A 16,919-nucleotide genomic window follows, 5' to 3' on the forward strand; every position below is an offset into this window, starting at 1 on the left:
AATTCTTTCAATGCCACAATGGCTTGCTCAAATTTCATGTTTTCTTTAAGCCACTGAACTTAATCAAAAATAAGTTGCTTCTCTCCTAACAGTGTCATACTGAGAGCAGTCTGCAGTCTACTCCAATTAAAATTTGAGGTCTGCAATCCATCCTGTAACCTCCAACTTTCATTCTTGCTTTCCTTTTTTACTTCAGCAATTCAACAACAGCAGGGCTTAAATCACAAATTCATTCCCGGCATGTCCTTAGACTTAACCAACATACTTTGCAGTAATATATCATGTCTCCATACTGTCTGTTCAATTCCATCAAAAACCGTTGCAACAGATGATTTACGAACGCATACGACTGCTCAAAATTTACTTTTCTCATTACCAATTCCATCATGTGTTCCATGCCTGCATATTTAACACAAAGTGCTTCTTGACATACGGAACAATGAATCCCTTATCTGTCAATCGTCACAATTTTTAGCTCTTTCATCATCGACCAATTATTTAAATTCTTTCTGTGCTGTTGAATTTCTGTATCATAGCAAATTCGCAGTACCCACCGATTATGGGACTACAAAATAGATATAGAGAATTATCATCCTTCCCCTCTGTGATTCCCATTCATTTTGAAAGGAATGCAACAGATCACTAGACTGCCTAATTGAGCAAAGTCACGTTGACCAAAATAAGCTTCACCAAATTCTGGAAAAAAGTGTTGCATCACACTGCTAAATGAAATGTCATACTATAACGAGAAGGACCGAGCAAAGCCGAGACATACAGAGTAGTGCTGAGAGACTGAGCCTTCATAAAGAGTAGTGCTGAGAGACTGAGCCTTCATAAAGAGTAGTGCTGAGAGACTGAGCCTTCATAAAGAGTAGTGCTGAGAGACTGAGCCTTCATAAAGAGTAGTGCTGAGAGACTGAGCCTTCATAAAGAGTAGTGCTGAGAGACTGAGCCTTCATAAAGAGTAGTGCTGAGAGACTGAGCCTTCATAAAGAGTAGTGCTGAGAGACTGAGCCTTCATAAAGAGTAGTGCTGAGAGACTGAGCCTTCATAAAGAGTAGTGCTGAGAGACTGAGCCTTCATAAAGAGTAGTGCTGAGAGACTGAGCCTTCATAAAGAGTAGTGCTGAGAGACTGAGCCTTCATAAAGAGTAGTGCTGAGAGACTGAGCCTTCAAGCGCACGCAGGCTGCACATTGTGTATTTGTGCAGTTTTGCACACTGTGACTGACCCTGATCTAGAGAGTATGTATACCACAGTGTACAGTCACTTCTGTAAAGACACCAGACTGGCCCCAACTTAAGCTGACCCATGTCACAGCCTTGTGACCAATAAAAATAAATAAAAAGCCCACCACAGTTGGAAACAAGCCACATTACTTCACTTGTCCCACCTTTTGTGCAATTTCATACTGGGCTCCCACGTTAGGCTTCACTACCCTCACTCAAATATCATTACTTTATTCCACAAAATTTGCAGTAATATTTGTTCTATATTCTGCTTTTATGGTTATTTAAACACATCTGGGTTGTTCATAACAACACTCACTTGTATCATGCAGATTATCTGATACTAAATCAGTATTTGTGATTTAGTTTGTGCAGCAAATCATATAATTAACATATCATGTCACATTTAGTTTTTTCTTTCAATACAAGTATATACTGTCCACTTTTATCAAAAATTAAGACTATTTTCGGGTTGAATAGTGAGTATAATCCAAAAAAGTTTCGGGAAATAAGTAAACTTTTGTCCTATGTTTTTCTATTGCCGTAACAGGAATTTCATTTGTGCACTAATTTAAAGGGAATTAGTAATACTTTTAGCTTGACGGATCCAGAAATTAAAAGAGACTCAGCAAGCTTATTTTAGGGTTATTTGTCCAGTGTTCTGTAAAACACTGCACCAGACACAATGCAGCCCCACTGCAAATGCTGTTCTTAAACACAGAGCAAGTTTTTTAACTTTTGTACGTAGCTGGAAATTGCTCAAACTACTGACAAGTGACTGGAAGCTGCTGCAAATGTGTTGGGAAGACTCTTGAGAACAGTGTACCAGATACCAAAGGTACCTCAGCACTGTCCTCTGCAAAAAATACGGGATCTATCATTTGTCCACTTGACTGTGAGTAGTGTGGCAGTGGATGGGCTAGGTGCCTTGTACAGGGGAGACAGGGACCAAAGAAAACTCAGGATGTTATATCCATCCTCCTAACAAGTTCAAGGTCCTGTCTTCTAATGACACCAAAATTGAACTAGTGAGACTCAGTTCACCTGCTGGGATACCTGCTGTGTCCTGTATCAAGAGGAAGCAAATGCAAAAGGGTCAGAGCCTATTAATCATTGGCAATTCAAACATATGACAAATAATGGTACCCCTAACAAAATGGCAGCAAGGGATGAGAAAGATCATCATATACACTCAGTGCATATGCCTAAAGATCTCATTCAACATGTTGAAGAGGTTATTCCAGTGAAACAGAGTGGAACTAACAGCAAATTGAGGTGCACACTGGAACAAATGATCCCTGTCATCTGAGTTCTGAAGTAATACTTTGATCATTCCAGTGATTAGCAGAAGAAGATTAAGAAGACCAGCTTTGACACAGAGTTGCAATGAAGCTGACAATTTGTGGCATTGTCTCCAGAACTGATTGTGGCCCCTTATTCTGAGACAAGTGTAGACTTTAACCAGAGACTGATGATTTTGGGACAAGCATGGTAGCAACTTTTTAGAATTGTGCCGTAAGGCAGAGCACTGTAGAGTTCCACTAAATGAGTCAGAAGTGCACTACACATCAGAGGTTGCTACCAAGGTGGCTGACTGTGTGAATCTTTTTACATTAAGTGCGTCTTCAGCCAGTTCAGGTAACGATAGCTGTAAGAGGCCCAGAAGTGTCAGTACAAGATACAAAGAAATAACCACTGCAAGTAAGAGTATTAAAATCCTAGTGATTAACTGTTTAAGCATTTGCAAGAAAGTGCCACAGTTTGAACCACTCCTACAAACAGTGCAGCTCACATAATGCTAGGCACAGAGAGCTGGTTAAAACCCGAAGCTGATAGCAGTGAGGAGACATGTGACAGGAAGGGCATCCTGCCACCCTTTAAATTACCCAACATAGACACAGGACAAAGGCCAAAGAAAAAGGATGATGTGATGACACTCGCAAACTTATTAAGTATACATAGCCTGTAAAGTGACTTTTTCCACACTGTTTTGATAAAAATTGTGCAAATGATCTACGGACCATTTAATTATCTATATTACTAAAAAGCTAGCTTAGAATGCAGTATCAGTTGCACTGTGAGGGGGGAAAAAATTGGTTTTCAATATTTCGTGTAATTATTGCTGAATTTAAAATGCTGTCATAATCTACTCATTAAGACTTACAATATTATGTGAGCAGTTTAACACAATGAGGCAAATATTACAGTTTGAATCCATTAGGCACAAAAATTTAATTTATTACTTCTTTACTACTAATCCTATTCACAACACATTTTGCATACAATATCCTCAAAGTATCACTTAATGTACCCGAAAAATCATATCATTGTATGACATACTAGTTCAGGAGATACAATGTTATAAACATTGAGATGCATAAAAAACTACCTTTTGCCCAAAATGCTGAGCCAATTACTCCATTTATATTCACCCAGCATTTCATAATGAGCATGCTTAGTGATTTCCAACGAACTATTAGCATAATTTCAAATTTTTCCTTGACCTTTCCTCACTTACATGAGGATGTAAATTTGTTGCTGATCAAGACAATGATACCATTTTATGGGAGACAGGGAGCAAAACAATATACATATGGTTATCCAATTAGATACAGTTTATAAGGCCTCATGCCTTTTCTCTCATCTTCACAATTTGGTGCAATCTGCTATATATCAACGAGAGAGAATAGGTAACACTATCCCAATACTAGGTGCTGGCAGATCTATGAAGAGATCATGGTATAATAACAATAAGATTGTAAGATCGAAGAGTTGGGACCACTCCTTTGGGAGACAACAAGAAAATACCTAAGAGTGGGAGAGATTATTTTTGCCATTCAGCTGATCAGAATCCAATAATTACTTTAGTCTACATAAAATCTACATAAAATGTTAATGACAGTTTCACTGTTGACTCACACAGGACTGTTGGGAAAACCAAACAATAGATCAAGCAGCTAAGAAAAAATCAAAATCAATTGTACTATGTTAACCAGTATAAAAAAATAACATAACCTATGGAAGGAATAGACTTATATGAAGAAAATGCTGTCAAATATAGAAAACAAAGTAAAAGTTAAACTTGTACTGGTAACTCATAATATTCCCTTTAAATGTGTCAGCAGTAAATGCTTGGCAACTCTTTATGTGAAATACAAAAACCATGAAAGAATGCCAACATCCTGATGCACTCACACAATGGGTAACTATGACGAACTTGCTAAGTATTGGCAAAAACATTTTATGAGAAGGTCTCTTACAAACTGTCTCAGACCCTCAGAGAAGGAAATGCCATAAGAAGCAAGATATCATATCATATCATATCATAATCATAGACACTATTTGACGAAAGCAGAGGGGCAGACATGATGTGGACAACACAAAAAGAAATCAACTTTGAAATGTCTTAAGGATAATGTTGACATCGATGCAAAATACATAATTTTACTTTCTACGATGTTTTACTTACGACATTTTAATAAATTATTAGTCAATCTTTCATGTACGAATGACAAAAAAGTAACTTAAATGCCATGTTGTGTGTATTTTTACTGTACACTATAGGTACAAATACCCAAAACTGAAAAGAAAGTCAGGTTTGATTCCATGGGGAATCAAGGTGTAGGTGGAAATGGCACTATCTACAATGTCTTTGGTTCACAAAGATGAGGAACCTAAAAGAAGATTAATTTCTAAAGGACAAAACATGTTGGCCCGAAAGGGGTTATCTGTAGTTAGTAAGATTTAGCTACTAGAAGTTTTAATGTGGTACCTTTGGTGACATAGTGTTGATTTCACATAGCACTCCTTATTCATTTTATACAGATATGAATATGGATACTAACTGTTCCAGTTAGACATACACTATGCAATCAAAAGTATCTGGACACCCTTAAAAACACACATTTTTCATATTAGGTGCATTCTGCTGCCACCTACTGCCAGGTACTCCATATCAGCGACCTCAGTAGTCATTAGACATCACGAGAGAGCAGAATGGGGCACTCCGCGGAACTCACGTACTTCGAACGCGGTCAGGTGATTGGGCATCACTTGTGTCATAATGTCTGTATGCAATATTTCCAGACTGCTAAACATCACTAGGTCCATTGTTTCCCATGTGATAGTGAAGTGGAAACGTGAAGGGACACGTACAGCACAAACATGTACAGGCTGACCTCATCTGCTGACAGAGAGACAGCTGACAGTTGAAGAGGGTCGTAATGGGCAGACATCTGTCCTGACCATCACACAGGAATTCCAAACTGCATCAGGATCCACTGCAAGTACTATGACAGTTAGGCAGGAGGTGAGAAAGCTTGGATTTCATGGTCAAGCGGCTGCTCATAAGCCACACATTATGCCAGTAAATGCCAAACAACACCTCGCTTGGTGTAAGGAGTATAAACATTGGAGGATTGAACAGTGGAAAAACATTGTGTGGAGTGACGAATCACGGTACACAATGTGGTGATCTGATGGTGGGGTGTGGGTATGGCGAATGCCCGGTGAACATCACGTGCCAGCATGTGTAGTGCCAACAGTGAAATTCGGTGGTGGTGGTGTTATGGTGTGGTCATGTTTTTCATGGAAGGACTTGCACCCCTTGTTATTTCACATGGCACTATCACAGCACAGGTCTAAATTGATGTTTTAAGCACCTTCTTGCTTCCCACTGTTAAAGAGCAATTTGGGGGTTTGCGCTTGCATCTTTCAACACAATCAAGTACCTGCTCATAATGCACAGCCTGTGGCAGAGTGGTTACACGACAGTAACATCCCTGTAATGGACTGGCCTGCAGAGTCCTGACCTGAATCCTATAGAACACCTTTGGGATGTTTTGAAACACCAACTTTGTGTCAAGAATAGGCTGCCATTCCCCAAAAAACCTTCCAGCACCTGACTAAACATATGCCTGAAAGAGTGGAAGCTGTCATCAAGGCTAAAGGCAAGCCAATACCATACTGAATTACAGCATTACTGATGGAGGGCAACCCGAACTTTTAAGTCATTTTCAGCCAGGTGTCCGGATACTTTTGAGCACATAGTGTATGTGTCTGAGAAAGAATAAGAAACCTTTTAGGATTCCCTGTAAATGCGTTTTCAGTCAAGATATTAGAATCCTACTCTAAACAACAGGAAAATTTCACTATCAAAATGTAGAAACACAATAATGCTTCTGAATCATTTTGATTCCAATCATTTAAAGAAGCTGACATCCCTATCATTGAAAACAATTACCTGTTTCTTTAGAGCTGACATCAGAAATAGTTAAATTTCTAACAAACAGCTCAAAAGAACTCAGTGAGATTCTGCATACTATCACACTTACCTAAGATACATTTTTTGGTATAGTTATCTGTATGCTCTGTAACTACTCATTCGCACTTTGTTATACATATATGTCTGTTATATTGATATGGTTCTTGCAGTTTGGAAAATACCATTTTGACTAACTGAAGGATTTGAAAATGGGTCCTCATCCAAATCTAGTCATCAACTAAATAAATTGAAATTTGCAACTTTGGCTGTTTTTCCATTGTATTGAGAATTTTTATTCGTAATTGTCTTATAATTTAATAATCAGTTTTGTACGCCAAATCTTTGACTGATAGTAATTAATTTTAGGTTTTAAAGTGGTACAATACATGGCTTACTGTGCTTTTTTATTTTTTATTTACACGTCATGTTCTGTAGGACCAAATTGAGGAGCAAATTTCCAAGGTCATGGAATGTGTCAGTACATGAAATTACAACATAACAGTAAGAACAGGTAAAAATAAAATGTTTATGAACCCAAAAAAAGTCAAGCCATGAGTTAAAGTAAACGCAATCAACAACATAAGAATCAGCTTAATTTTTCAAGCACCTCCTCAACAGAACAGAAAGAGTGACCCATGAGAAAACTCTTCAGTTACAATTTGAAAGTGCATGGATTACTGCTCAGATTTTTGAATTCTTGTGGTAGCTTATTGAAAATGGATGCAGCAGTATACTGCACTCCTTTCTGCACAAAGTTCAATCCAAATAACGGTTGGATTTCTGACACTTATTAACTGGGTGAAGGCTGCTAATTCTTGGGAATAAGCCGATACTGATAACAAGATGATAGTAATGAATATATTGAGAGGCTAATGTGAAAATACCCAGACTAGTAAACAGTAGTCGACAAGAGGTTCGCGAACTTACACCACTTATTGCCTGAACCGCCTGTTTCTTTAATGATCCCTTACTTCAGATACTGCTCGAATAGTAAAAATGGCAGCAATAAGTCTTTGTACAAGATCCTGAATGTGGGCTTTCCACAACAGTTTAATATCTATCTGAATATTTAGAAATCTGAACTGTTCAGTTTCACTAATCATATCCCCAAAAACTGAGTCTTACTATAATTTAGTGTTAGTTTAGTTTCTACAGGTCACAGAGTTATGTCATGAACTGCACTATTTGAAACCGAGCCAATGTTGCACACAACATCCTTTACTACAAATCTAGAGTCATCAACAAACAAAAGTATTTTAGAATTACCCGTAATACTAGAGTAGCCCCAACACTGTTCCCTGGGGCACCCCCATTTGACCGTACCCCACTCAGACCCCACATCACAGCCATTCTCAACACTGTGAATAATGAACTTTTGCTGTCTGTTGTTAAAGTAAGAGGTGAACCAATTGTGAGCTACTCCCAATATTCTGTAAAGGTCCAAATTCTGGAGCAATATTTTGTGATCAACACAATCAAACGCCTTAGTTAAATCAAAAAAATATGGCTAGCATTCGAAACCTTTTGTTTGACCCATCCAGTACCTAACACAAAAAAGAGAATATAACATTTTCAGTTGTTAAATGACTTCTAAAGCCGAACTGTACATTTGATAGCAAATGATGTGATATAAAATGATCAATTATCCTTACATACACAGCCTTTTCGATAACTTCAGCAAACACTGATGACATAGAAATAGGTCTAAAATTGAAACTTCCTGGCAGATTAAAACTGTGTGCCCGACCGAGACTCGAACTCGGGACCTTTGCCTTTCGCGGGCAAGTGCTCTACCATCTGAAATACCGAAGCACGACTCACGCTCGGTACTCACAGCTTTACTTCTGCCAGTACCTCGTCTCCTACCTTCCAAAGCTGTGAGTACTGAGCGTGAGTCGTGCTTCGGTAGCTCAGATGGTAGAGCACTTGCCCGCGAAAGGCAAAGGTCCCAAGTTACGAGTCTCGGTCGGGCACACAGTTTTAATCTGCCAGGAAGTTTCATATCAGCGCACACTCCGCTGCAGAGTGAAAATCTCATTCTGGAGGTCTAAAATTGTCTACATTTTCCCTTTCTCCATTTTTATAAAGCGGCTTTACTACTGAGTACTTTAATCGTTCAGGAAACTGACCATTCCTGAAGGAAAAATTACAAATATGGCTAATTACAGGGCTGACATGTGCAGCACAGTACCTTAGTATTCTGCTAGGCACTCCATCATATCCATGAGAGTCCTTAGTCTTCAGTGATTTAATTATTGATTCAATCTCCCCCTTGTCTGTATCACAGAGGAGTATTTCAGACATCAATCTTGGAAAGGCATTTTCCAAGGGAGTTATGCAATTCCCTGTAGAAACTAAATTTCTATTTCACTCACCAGCAATGCTCAGAAAATGGTTGTTAAATACTGCACATAAATCTGATTTATCAGTAACAGAAATATTTTTATTACAAACTGACTCCATATCGTCAACCTCGTGTTGCTGACCAGCCACTTCCTTCACACTGACCACGTGGTTTTAGTTCTATCCTGTGAATTAGCTATTTTATTCCTGTACCACATAGTCTGCCTTCCTGATAACATTGTTAAGCACCTTACAATACTGTTTGCAATGGGCTACTGTAGCTTGATTGTGACTACTTCTAACATTTGGATATAATTCCTGCTTTGTTCTATATGATATTCTTATCCCACTAGTCAGCCACCCAGGCTGCCTTTTACTGCTGGCAGGCACTGATGACTGCACAGCTGAGTTTACTGCTAGTACCCCATTTAGAATGTTCTAATTGAAAGCAACTCTCAAAGAGCATGAGAAATGTGTTAAGGAGAGCATTATATTTGTCACTAAGCTATCGGCACTATAAACATCCTGCTATTCTTGTTCCTTTACAAGGTTTAAAAAACTATTTCCATTGGATTACCTTTCCTACATAGTTTGTAATTATATATGACATTTGTTTCTGTACAAAAGCCTTTTAGTGTTAAAATTTGTGCATCATAATCTGAAAGGCCATTCACCCTTTTACTAACAGAATGCCCATCTAGTAATGAAGAATGAATAAAAATACTGTCTGTGGCTGTGCTACTGTTCCCCTGCACCCAATTTGGAAGAAAAAAGGCCTGCATCAGATCACATGAATCTAGGATATCTACCAGCATCCTCTTTCTTGCACGATCATATACAAAATTAATATTGAAGTCACCACATATAACTAATTTCTCGTACTTCCTATAAAGTGAATAAAGAACCCTCTCTAGCTTGAGCAGAAATGCTCTGAAGTCAGAGTTAGGGGACCGATAAACAACAACAATTAGAAGTTTAGCTTCACTAAATTCAACTGTCCCTGCACAACATTCAAATATCTGTTCAGTGCAGTGCCATCTATGGACTCAAGTGGAATACTGTTTTTTACGTACATGGCCACTCCCCCACCCTGCAAGAAACTCCTAGAAAAACAGCCAGCTAATCTGTATCCTGGTAAAGAAGTCTCTGGATTGTCAAATTATTTAAGTGGTGCTCCAATAGACCAATAATTTCTGAGTCAGCACATATTAGGAGTTCACTATCTTTATCTCTAATACCTTTTATATTTTGATGAAATATGCTAATTCCTTCTCTACTTGGGAACATGACATCCTATGAAGGTGATTCATTAGTTAGAGGGACTTCGTTCAAGCAGGTATACCTATCAGCTGATTTCAATCTAAAAAAGGTGCAGCTCAAACACCAACTACTAAAGGAATTTTTCCACAAGTGATCCCACCACCACCCACTACACTGTCACCTATAACCTTCGCCAGTCTCCCCTTCCCATACCTATTGAGGTGCAATCCATAACTAATGAAACCCGATCTACTGATAGACTCAACTGGCACCACAGCAATGTGACCCATGCCCTCTGCCATCAGTGCCTTCTCCAGCCCCATGTTAACACGCCTAACAGCCGCATTAAGATGAGGCTGATCATAATGCTGAAACAGTTGCATGAAATGCACATTAGTGCCACCAGTTTGAGTAGCTATCTTTACCAGGTCACCACCTATGTCATATTCCCCATCCTTATCAAAACTATTCCCTGCTCCACCCACTATCACTATCTGATCCTACTCCATAAAATTCCTACATAACTCCCCTATGCACTGCACTGCATTACAACTCAGATTCAATCCTAGCTTCTTAGTTGTCAACAATTTGTCATAAGTACTGTACTTGTTTGCCAGATCCAGTTTCCTATGTGAAGGAACAAACTTTCTGTAGTTAGTTAACTGTTCAGTGTGTCAGAAGTTTATTAGTGCAAGCATTTGTTCCAAGGTTCAAGCACTGAATGTAATCGGTCAGTGGTGTTTACAATGGTGGGCTGACAGTAAACCAGCTCCCATTATAATTCAGTACCGAGTGCAGTAGCATCCGACTTATGAACCTGAAAAATATTTGTAGATCACATTGTGTGCAAATTCCAAATTCATTGTACAATCTTTGTGTAAAATCAAATAGGCATAATCACCTCACATTTCTTTTGTTTCTCATTTTTGTTAATTCTTCAGTAAGTCAGAATTATGGGAGCTGCATAAGTTCACAAATAGTGGATTGCTATGCAGTGTATCTGACACTTGATTTCCTAATGAGGAATGTAATGGTGAAATTGCTAGAGAATGTAGGGCACAATTTCTGATTTTGGAAGCAGCAGGAACAGCTAATATGGGAGTAGTAAGGAAAGATCTACTTCCTTTACAAAAACCTAGGATTATGTGGACTGTAGCCATTAACATTTTATTTGTACCTTGTGTGTTGCATCTCTTCTTCACTACTGCAAAGCTCATCATTATAAAACATCATTCACTACATCAGATGTGATATGCTTTTTTACACTGTGATCCTGGGCACAGCCAGTGTATCACAGATACAGTGTATACCAATCTAAGGACAGCTGTGCTGAAACTATATTTGCAAAGGACTATGACACCTCAAAAGTAAGTTATATGAAGACTTATCAGAAAAACCAACATATGACTAACACAACATTATTTACCTTCCATTCTATGGAGTGTTGTCTTCACATTTGAGTAGATAGGGACTCACTCACACACTTCAAATTACTGTAACTCAACCATCAAGGAGGCTGTAGAAATTATATAAAAGAGACATAACAAACTAATAGATATACAAACTATACACCCAAAAAAGTCAAAGCAAAGGCTTGATACAATGTCACTAAACAGAGCAACATTACAAAATTTATATCCTTGTGCAAACTGTCAAGCTGCAAGTGACAAAACACAATCGCACACACATGCACAGGTACATTGTCCCAACTGAGTACATTGCACTGGTACTGTAACTCAACTGGGGTGAAGAGTTGTACCGAAGTGGAGTGGGTGAGGGGAGCAACGGGATGGGGATTGGGATGAAGGTTGGGAGGGAAGCGTTGCTGATGACTGGGAGGAAGAGGCACCAACTGCATGGTTACGAAAGTCAGCTCACTTTGGTGCAGGCAGAAGGAGTTGCAAGTGGCACTCAAAGACATGGAGGGGTGGATTAGGAGGTGGATATTTTGTGTGTGTGTGTGTGTGTGTGTGTGTGTGTGTGTGTGTGTGTGTGTGTAGGAGTGAAGTATGGAACAGCACCTAGTAGGCTAGGACTGCAAGATCAAAGGATGTGTGATAAGAGCAATACCCATATACATTGTTAAAAGAAGCTGGTTACTTTCAAGAACATCTTGATATTAAATAATTACCAGTCCTTTTCCGGAAGCAATTGTTACTATGAACAGATGCAAGTTTCAGGCTAAGTTTCATAACGTGGCTACCTTATCCTTATGAAGCTCTCAAGTTTGTGCCTGTGAGAAATAATAAGCTAGCAACCAAATAAGATAGATTAATTAATTAATTTGCATGTTATTAACACAATGAAATAAATGAATAACCACTTAAACTTTCTCAAAAATAACATTTTAAAAATAAACATCACATTAAATTTAGAGGAAAAGTTAGTATTAACATGATGTTACAGGAAGAGAATCAAGTTATGACATGATGGAATAAAATTTTAACAAGGACTCACTTGGTATGACTGCCTTCATTGCTCCGTATCAATATTAGGAATTACTTAGAAGTTCCTTTGGATCATGGTACATCAATATTCCACCACCAGTTATTTTTGTGAAAAAAATTCCACCATTCCTGGGGAAAAATAAACAAACATACATACTTTTATGATCTCTGTATTAGGCATGTGTATTCTGAAAGTTAAGAGGGACACTACTGCATTCTAATACACATTACTCCTGTACATTATATCCTTTTTGCATTACTATAAATCCTACATGCCAACATTCTACACCAAATATTAGAATACTGCTCTAGTATGTGCGATTCTTATCAGTTCAATTGACAGGAGACACACACTTTACAGAAAGAAAAGATATATGAATGGTCACAGGCTTCTCCAATAGCAGGAAACTAACATAAATACGGCACAATCTGAAATGCAAACACTTCAAAAAACACTAACACTCACCTTGAGGTGCTGACAGACAGAAATATGATCAACTTAATTGTTTAATGGGTTTAAGGACTCAACCTATGATTAATTAGTACCTGCAACTGGAGAGTATCAAACCAATACAAAGGTAACACCAGCTAAAAAGAGAGAGAGAGAGAGAGAGAGAGAGAGAGAGAGAGAGAGTTAAGTACCATAATACGTGGTGAGAGAGGAGGGGAGGGAAAGGGGGGATAGGCCAGTCGGAAACCCTTTGGACGTTGTCATGCGGCAGGAGGCACACATTCGGGATCAGACTGGCAAACACTCCAGTCACTGTAAGAGACCACAAGATGCTCAGGTCAATGAAGTTGTACTAATTATAATAAAGATATGTAAACACATAAATGAATTAACAGGTTAGGATGACAGACCTACCGGTCAGCTACGAATGGCCGGAAACCCTCCGGGGCTAACCCTACATTGGAAGGCAACCAGTTGCCACCATCGATACCACTAGAAGATATGCAAGGCAATATTATCAGACCTAAACGTACATTAACTGCACTGCCAGATAACATGTAAAACTAGGTTTGCTGCTTATATGCAATCAGATAAATGTAAGAATAATGAGTCATCTAACTTCCAAATTTTCAGTTTATCATGGAAAAAGTAGAATATCTCTAATAAAGGAGCTCTGCAATTGCAATACGGTAGAGTGGAGTGATAAAACTGTATTCATGGATTATTCTAGTGTGGCCAATGTGGAGTTGCTAGGTACCTATAGACTCTCAGAGATACTTTTTGCACGAAGACTTTTACACTGTTTCTTGTGAAATGTAGCTGCCACTAACAAGCTTGACACATCACTATTCTGGGACACTAGGGATTGTTGGTATAGGGTTGTCTGTCAGTCAGGTCCTGGTATCTTTAATTCTCAGGCATCCTTTTGGGAACTCCTTGGCCATATTGGCTACATGTCTTTCCTGGAATTCCAATGAGGCTGGGTGTCCAGAGATATACGCTCAGTCTTCCTGTGTTTAGGAGCTGTTTCTGAAATCAGTTCTCCTGCCATGGCATAATTAAGGGAGAACTTGTCTTTGGATTGCAACACACTATATTGTATCGAGCTGATATATCACATGAGAGTGATGGAGCTCTATGACAACAATTTTCTGACAGTTTAGGTACGTTCCTTCATTGTGTATTGTTTGCGTGTATGTTATGTCATCCATTCCAACTGAGTCCCTCCCATGGATGTTACCCTATGCAGCAACAGCTACCTAGAACAGGTATATTGCACAGATTTCCCTAATAGGAGAAACACTCACTCCTTGGGATTCACAAGGAGTTGACGAACAAGCATTAACAGTGCGACCCCTGTATGGATAAGGGGCTACAGCCATGCAGGTACTTGATGACATCCCACCCACCCCCAAAAGGTTGCATGTATCACACACAGTATGTAAATACAGCGTAACTGCTTATCTGGTAGGACATCTGCCATGTTGCGCAACCTCTCCACACAGCCAATACTACAAATAAAAAAATTTGAAAACCGGAAGATCAAACTTGCAACAACGGTGGTTGTACTTCGTTAGCTAGAGACAGTAATAAGATACAGGATGAGGGAGTGGAAGAATGACCAAAGTCAAAGTCCCTGGGCATGGTAAGTCTACATCAAAGAACTCATCATGGTTTATGGGTCAGACGAGGAGGGCTGACAGAGGGGGGAATGACTGTGGCATGGAGGTGGTAAGATATGGTATAATGGTAAATAATAAGATATGATATAATGTCTGAGGGCCCTATGCTTGCCATGCTTGTGCTCGTATTTCACACACACTCACACACACACACACACACACACACACACACACAATGTGGTGTAACAATTTCCAGAGTACTGTTACAGCAATTGGGACTCTTGTATAGTAAGCAAGACTATAGATATCAAAGAAATTCAGAGATGTGCTGCTAATTGTGTAAATTTGTACTACTAAAATGTAATGGATATGCTCAGGAAACTTGAACAGGAATATCTGGAAGAAAACTATGTTATTTTTTCAAAGCCCTGGCCAATCAGGCTGTAGTGCTGGGACACTGTAATTGTAGATAAATAAGTGGATATAGGTGTATTGGGATGCATGTGTAGGAGTGCTGACAGGACATGCGTGGGGTGGTTACACTGTCCAGCACTGCAGCCTGACTGCTAAGATACTGCAAGAACAACACTATCCTCCATCCACACATTCTTATTTAAATTTCCTGAGCCTCTACCTTACATTTTAGTATGTGTTATACTGATAAGCACATCTCTGGGTTTGTTTGATATATGCTGTCACGCCTACTTGATGAGAACCACAATTACTGGAGAAATATAACAGAATTTGTTGCTCTAGTGTTCTGTATGTGATTTCCTTTAAAGATGTACTGCACTTTGTCAGAAGTCTTCTACCAAATTTAAATCTTCCATTCACCTTCCCAAACACTAAGGGTTAAAAGGGATGAAACTACTAGGTCATCAGGTCTACATGACTGTACAACAGAGGTAGCCTACTGTGTAAAACCCAGTGGAAGAAAATCCCAAGATCTACAAAAGGTCAATAAATGAGACACAAGGTATAAAAAGAAGAAAAGCAGACAGAGGAAGAAAGGCAGGTAAGGTGCTATGTCTACGGGGCAGCCAGAAGCCCCTGAAAGCAGAGTGCAATGAGGGGACCTACAACCCCCATCCCCTGTCACTTACCAGAGGTACATCATCCAGAGATTTCCAAGGAATGACTAGCAACACAGACAGGACAAGAGAAGCACAGAGAGACAAAAGATGAACAAGTCTAACAGATCATGGCAGAGGGAGGGAGAAGAGTAAAAGAGCAGATAGGGTGTGGACCGGGCTGGACCATCAAGAACGGATATCCACAACCCTGTCTCTGGGCAGAGGAGGCAACAGAGTGGGCTGCCAACACCTCAATGGGCTGATAAGTTGAAGTGGCCCTGCCTTAAAGAGAGCTGTAAAAGCCCCATTCATGAACAAAATGTAAAACTACGTCAGCCACTGAGGCATAGTCACCTAACACTAGGGGCAGCAAGTCAGGAAGATTGGGAGTCCGCCAAAGGGTGACTAGGTTGGGACAGTTCAGCAAAATGTGGACCACCATCAAACTAGAAGCACGACAGTGGGGCAGGTCCTCGCAACAGAAGAGGTGGCCATGATTCAGTCCTCTTGAGAGACCTGCATGGAGGACCTCCACAGATTTGTAGTCTTCTTTATCACTCATAGTTTCTGATGAAGTCAGAGTGACCCATTCCATACTCCAGATTCCTAAAACTTTACAGCATAATACCCATTGGATGTCTGCTTTCGGAATACCGATCTTAAGAGCCAGTTTGGCCAGGCTATCAGCAAGTTCATTCCCCCAGGATCCCGACATGGCCCAGGGTCCAGACAAAGGTCACAGAGTGTCCACATTCATTGAGGGCATATAGGGGATGCTGGATAGCAATGACCAAGGAATGGCGAAGGTAATTCTGGTCAAGAGCTTGCAAACTGCTCAAGGAGTTGCTTTAGATGAGGAAAGATCCACTGGTGCAGGAACGGATACGCTCAAGACCACGAGAGAGGGCTACAAACTCTGCAGTGTAAACACTACAGCCATCCAGCAATGAATGCAGTTCAGTACATCCCGTGTGATTATAAGCAAAACACACATCAATAGCAACTGTGGAGCCATCAGTAAAGACTACTTCTGAACCCCTGAATGTGCCAAGGATGGAGAAAAACTGGTGGCAGAGGGCCTCGGGAGGGACCAAGTTTTTCGAACCTTGTGACAGGTCACGACTAAGCTGGAGCTCAGGGATACACCACAGAGGTGTATGTGAGTTAACCCACAGGAGAGGTGGAAGAGGAAACAACTGGAGTTCAGAGAGGAGGGACCGGACACAGAGTGC

At 39.8% G+C, this 16,919-nt stretch overlaps 1 protein-coding gene across 5 annotated transcripts in view; it reads right to left on the reverse strand.

Moving 5' to 3' along the window:
- Positions 1-16,919, reverse strand: part of LOC126185226 (uncharacterized protein DDB_G0271670-like) — a 186,094-nt gene that overhangs the window by 112,333 nt on the left and 56,842 nt on the right. For all 5 annotated transcript variants that reach the window (XR_007536989.1, XM_049928109.1, XM_049928106.1 and 2 more), the window contains one exon: positions 12,552-12,670. The gene's annotated coding sequence lies outside the window, so the exon portion shown is untranslated. The remainder of the gene's footprint in view (positions 1-12,551; positions 12,671-16,919) is intronic.

Source organism: Schistocerca cancellata, chromosome 4 (genome assembly GCF_023864275.1).
Source record: "Schistocerca cancellata isolate TAMUIC-IGC-003103 chromosome 4, iqSchCanc2.1, whole genome shotgun sequence".
Lineage (NCBI taxonomy): Eukaryota > Metazoa > Arthropoda > Insecta > Orthoptera > Acrididae > Schistocerca > Schistocerca cancellata.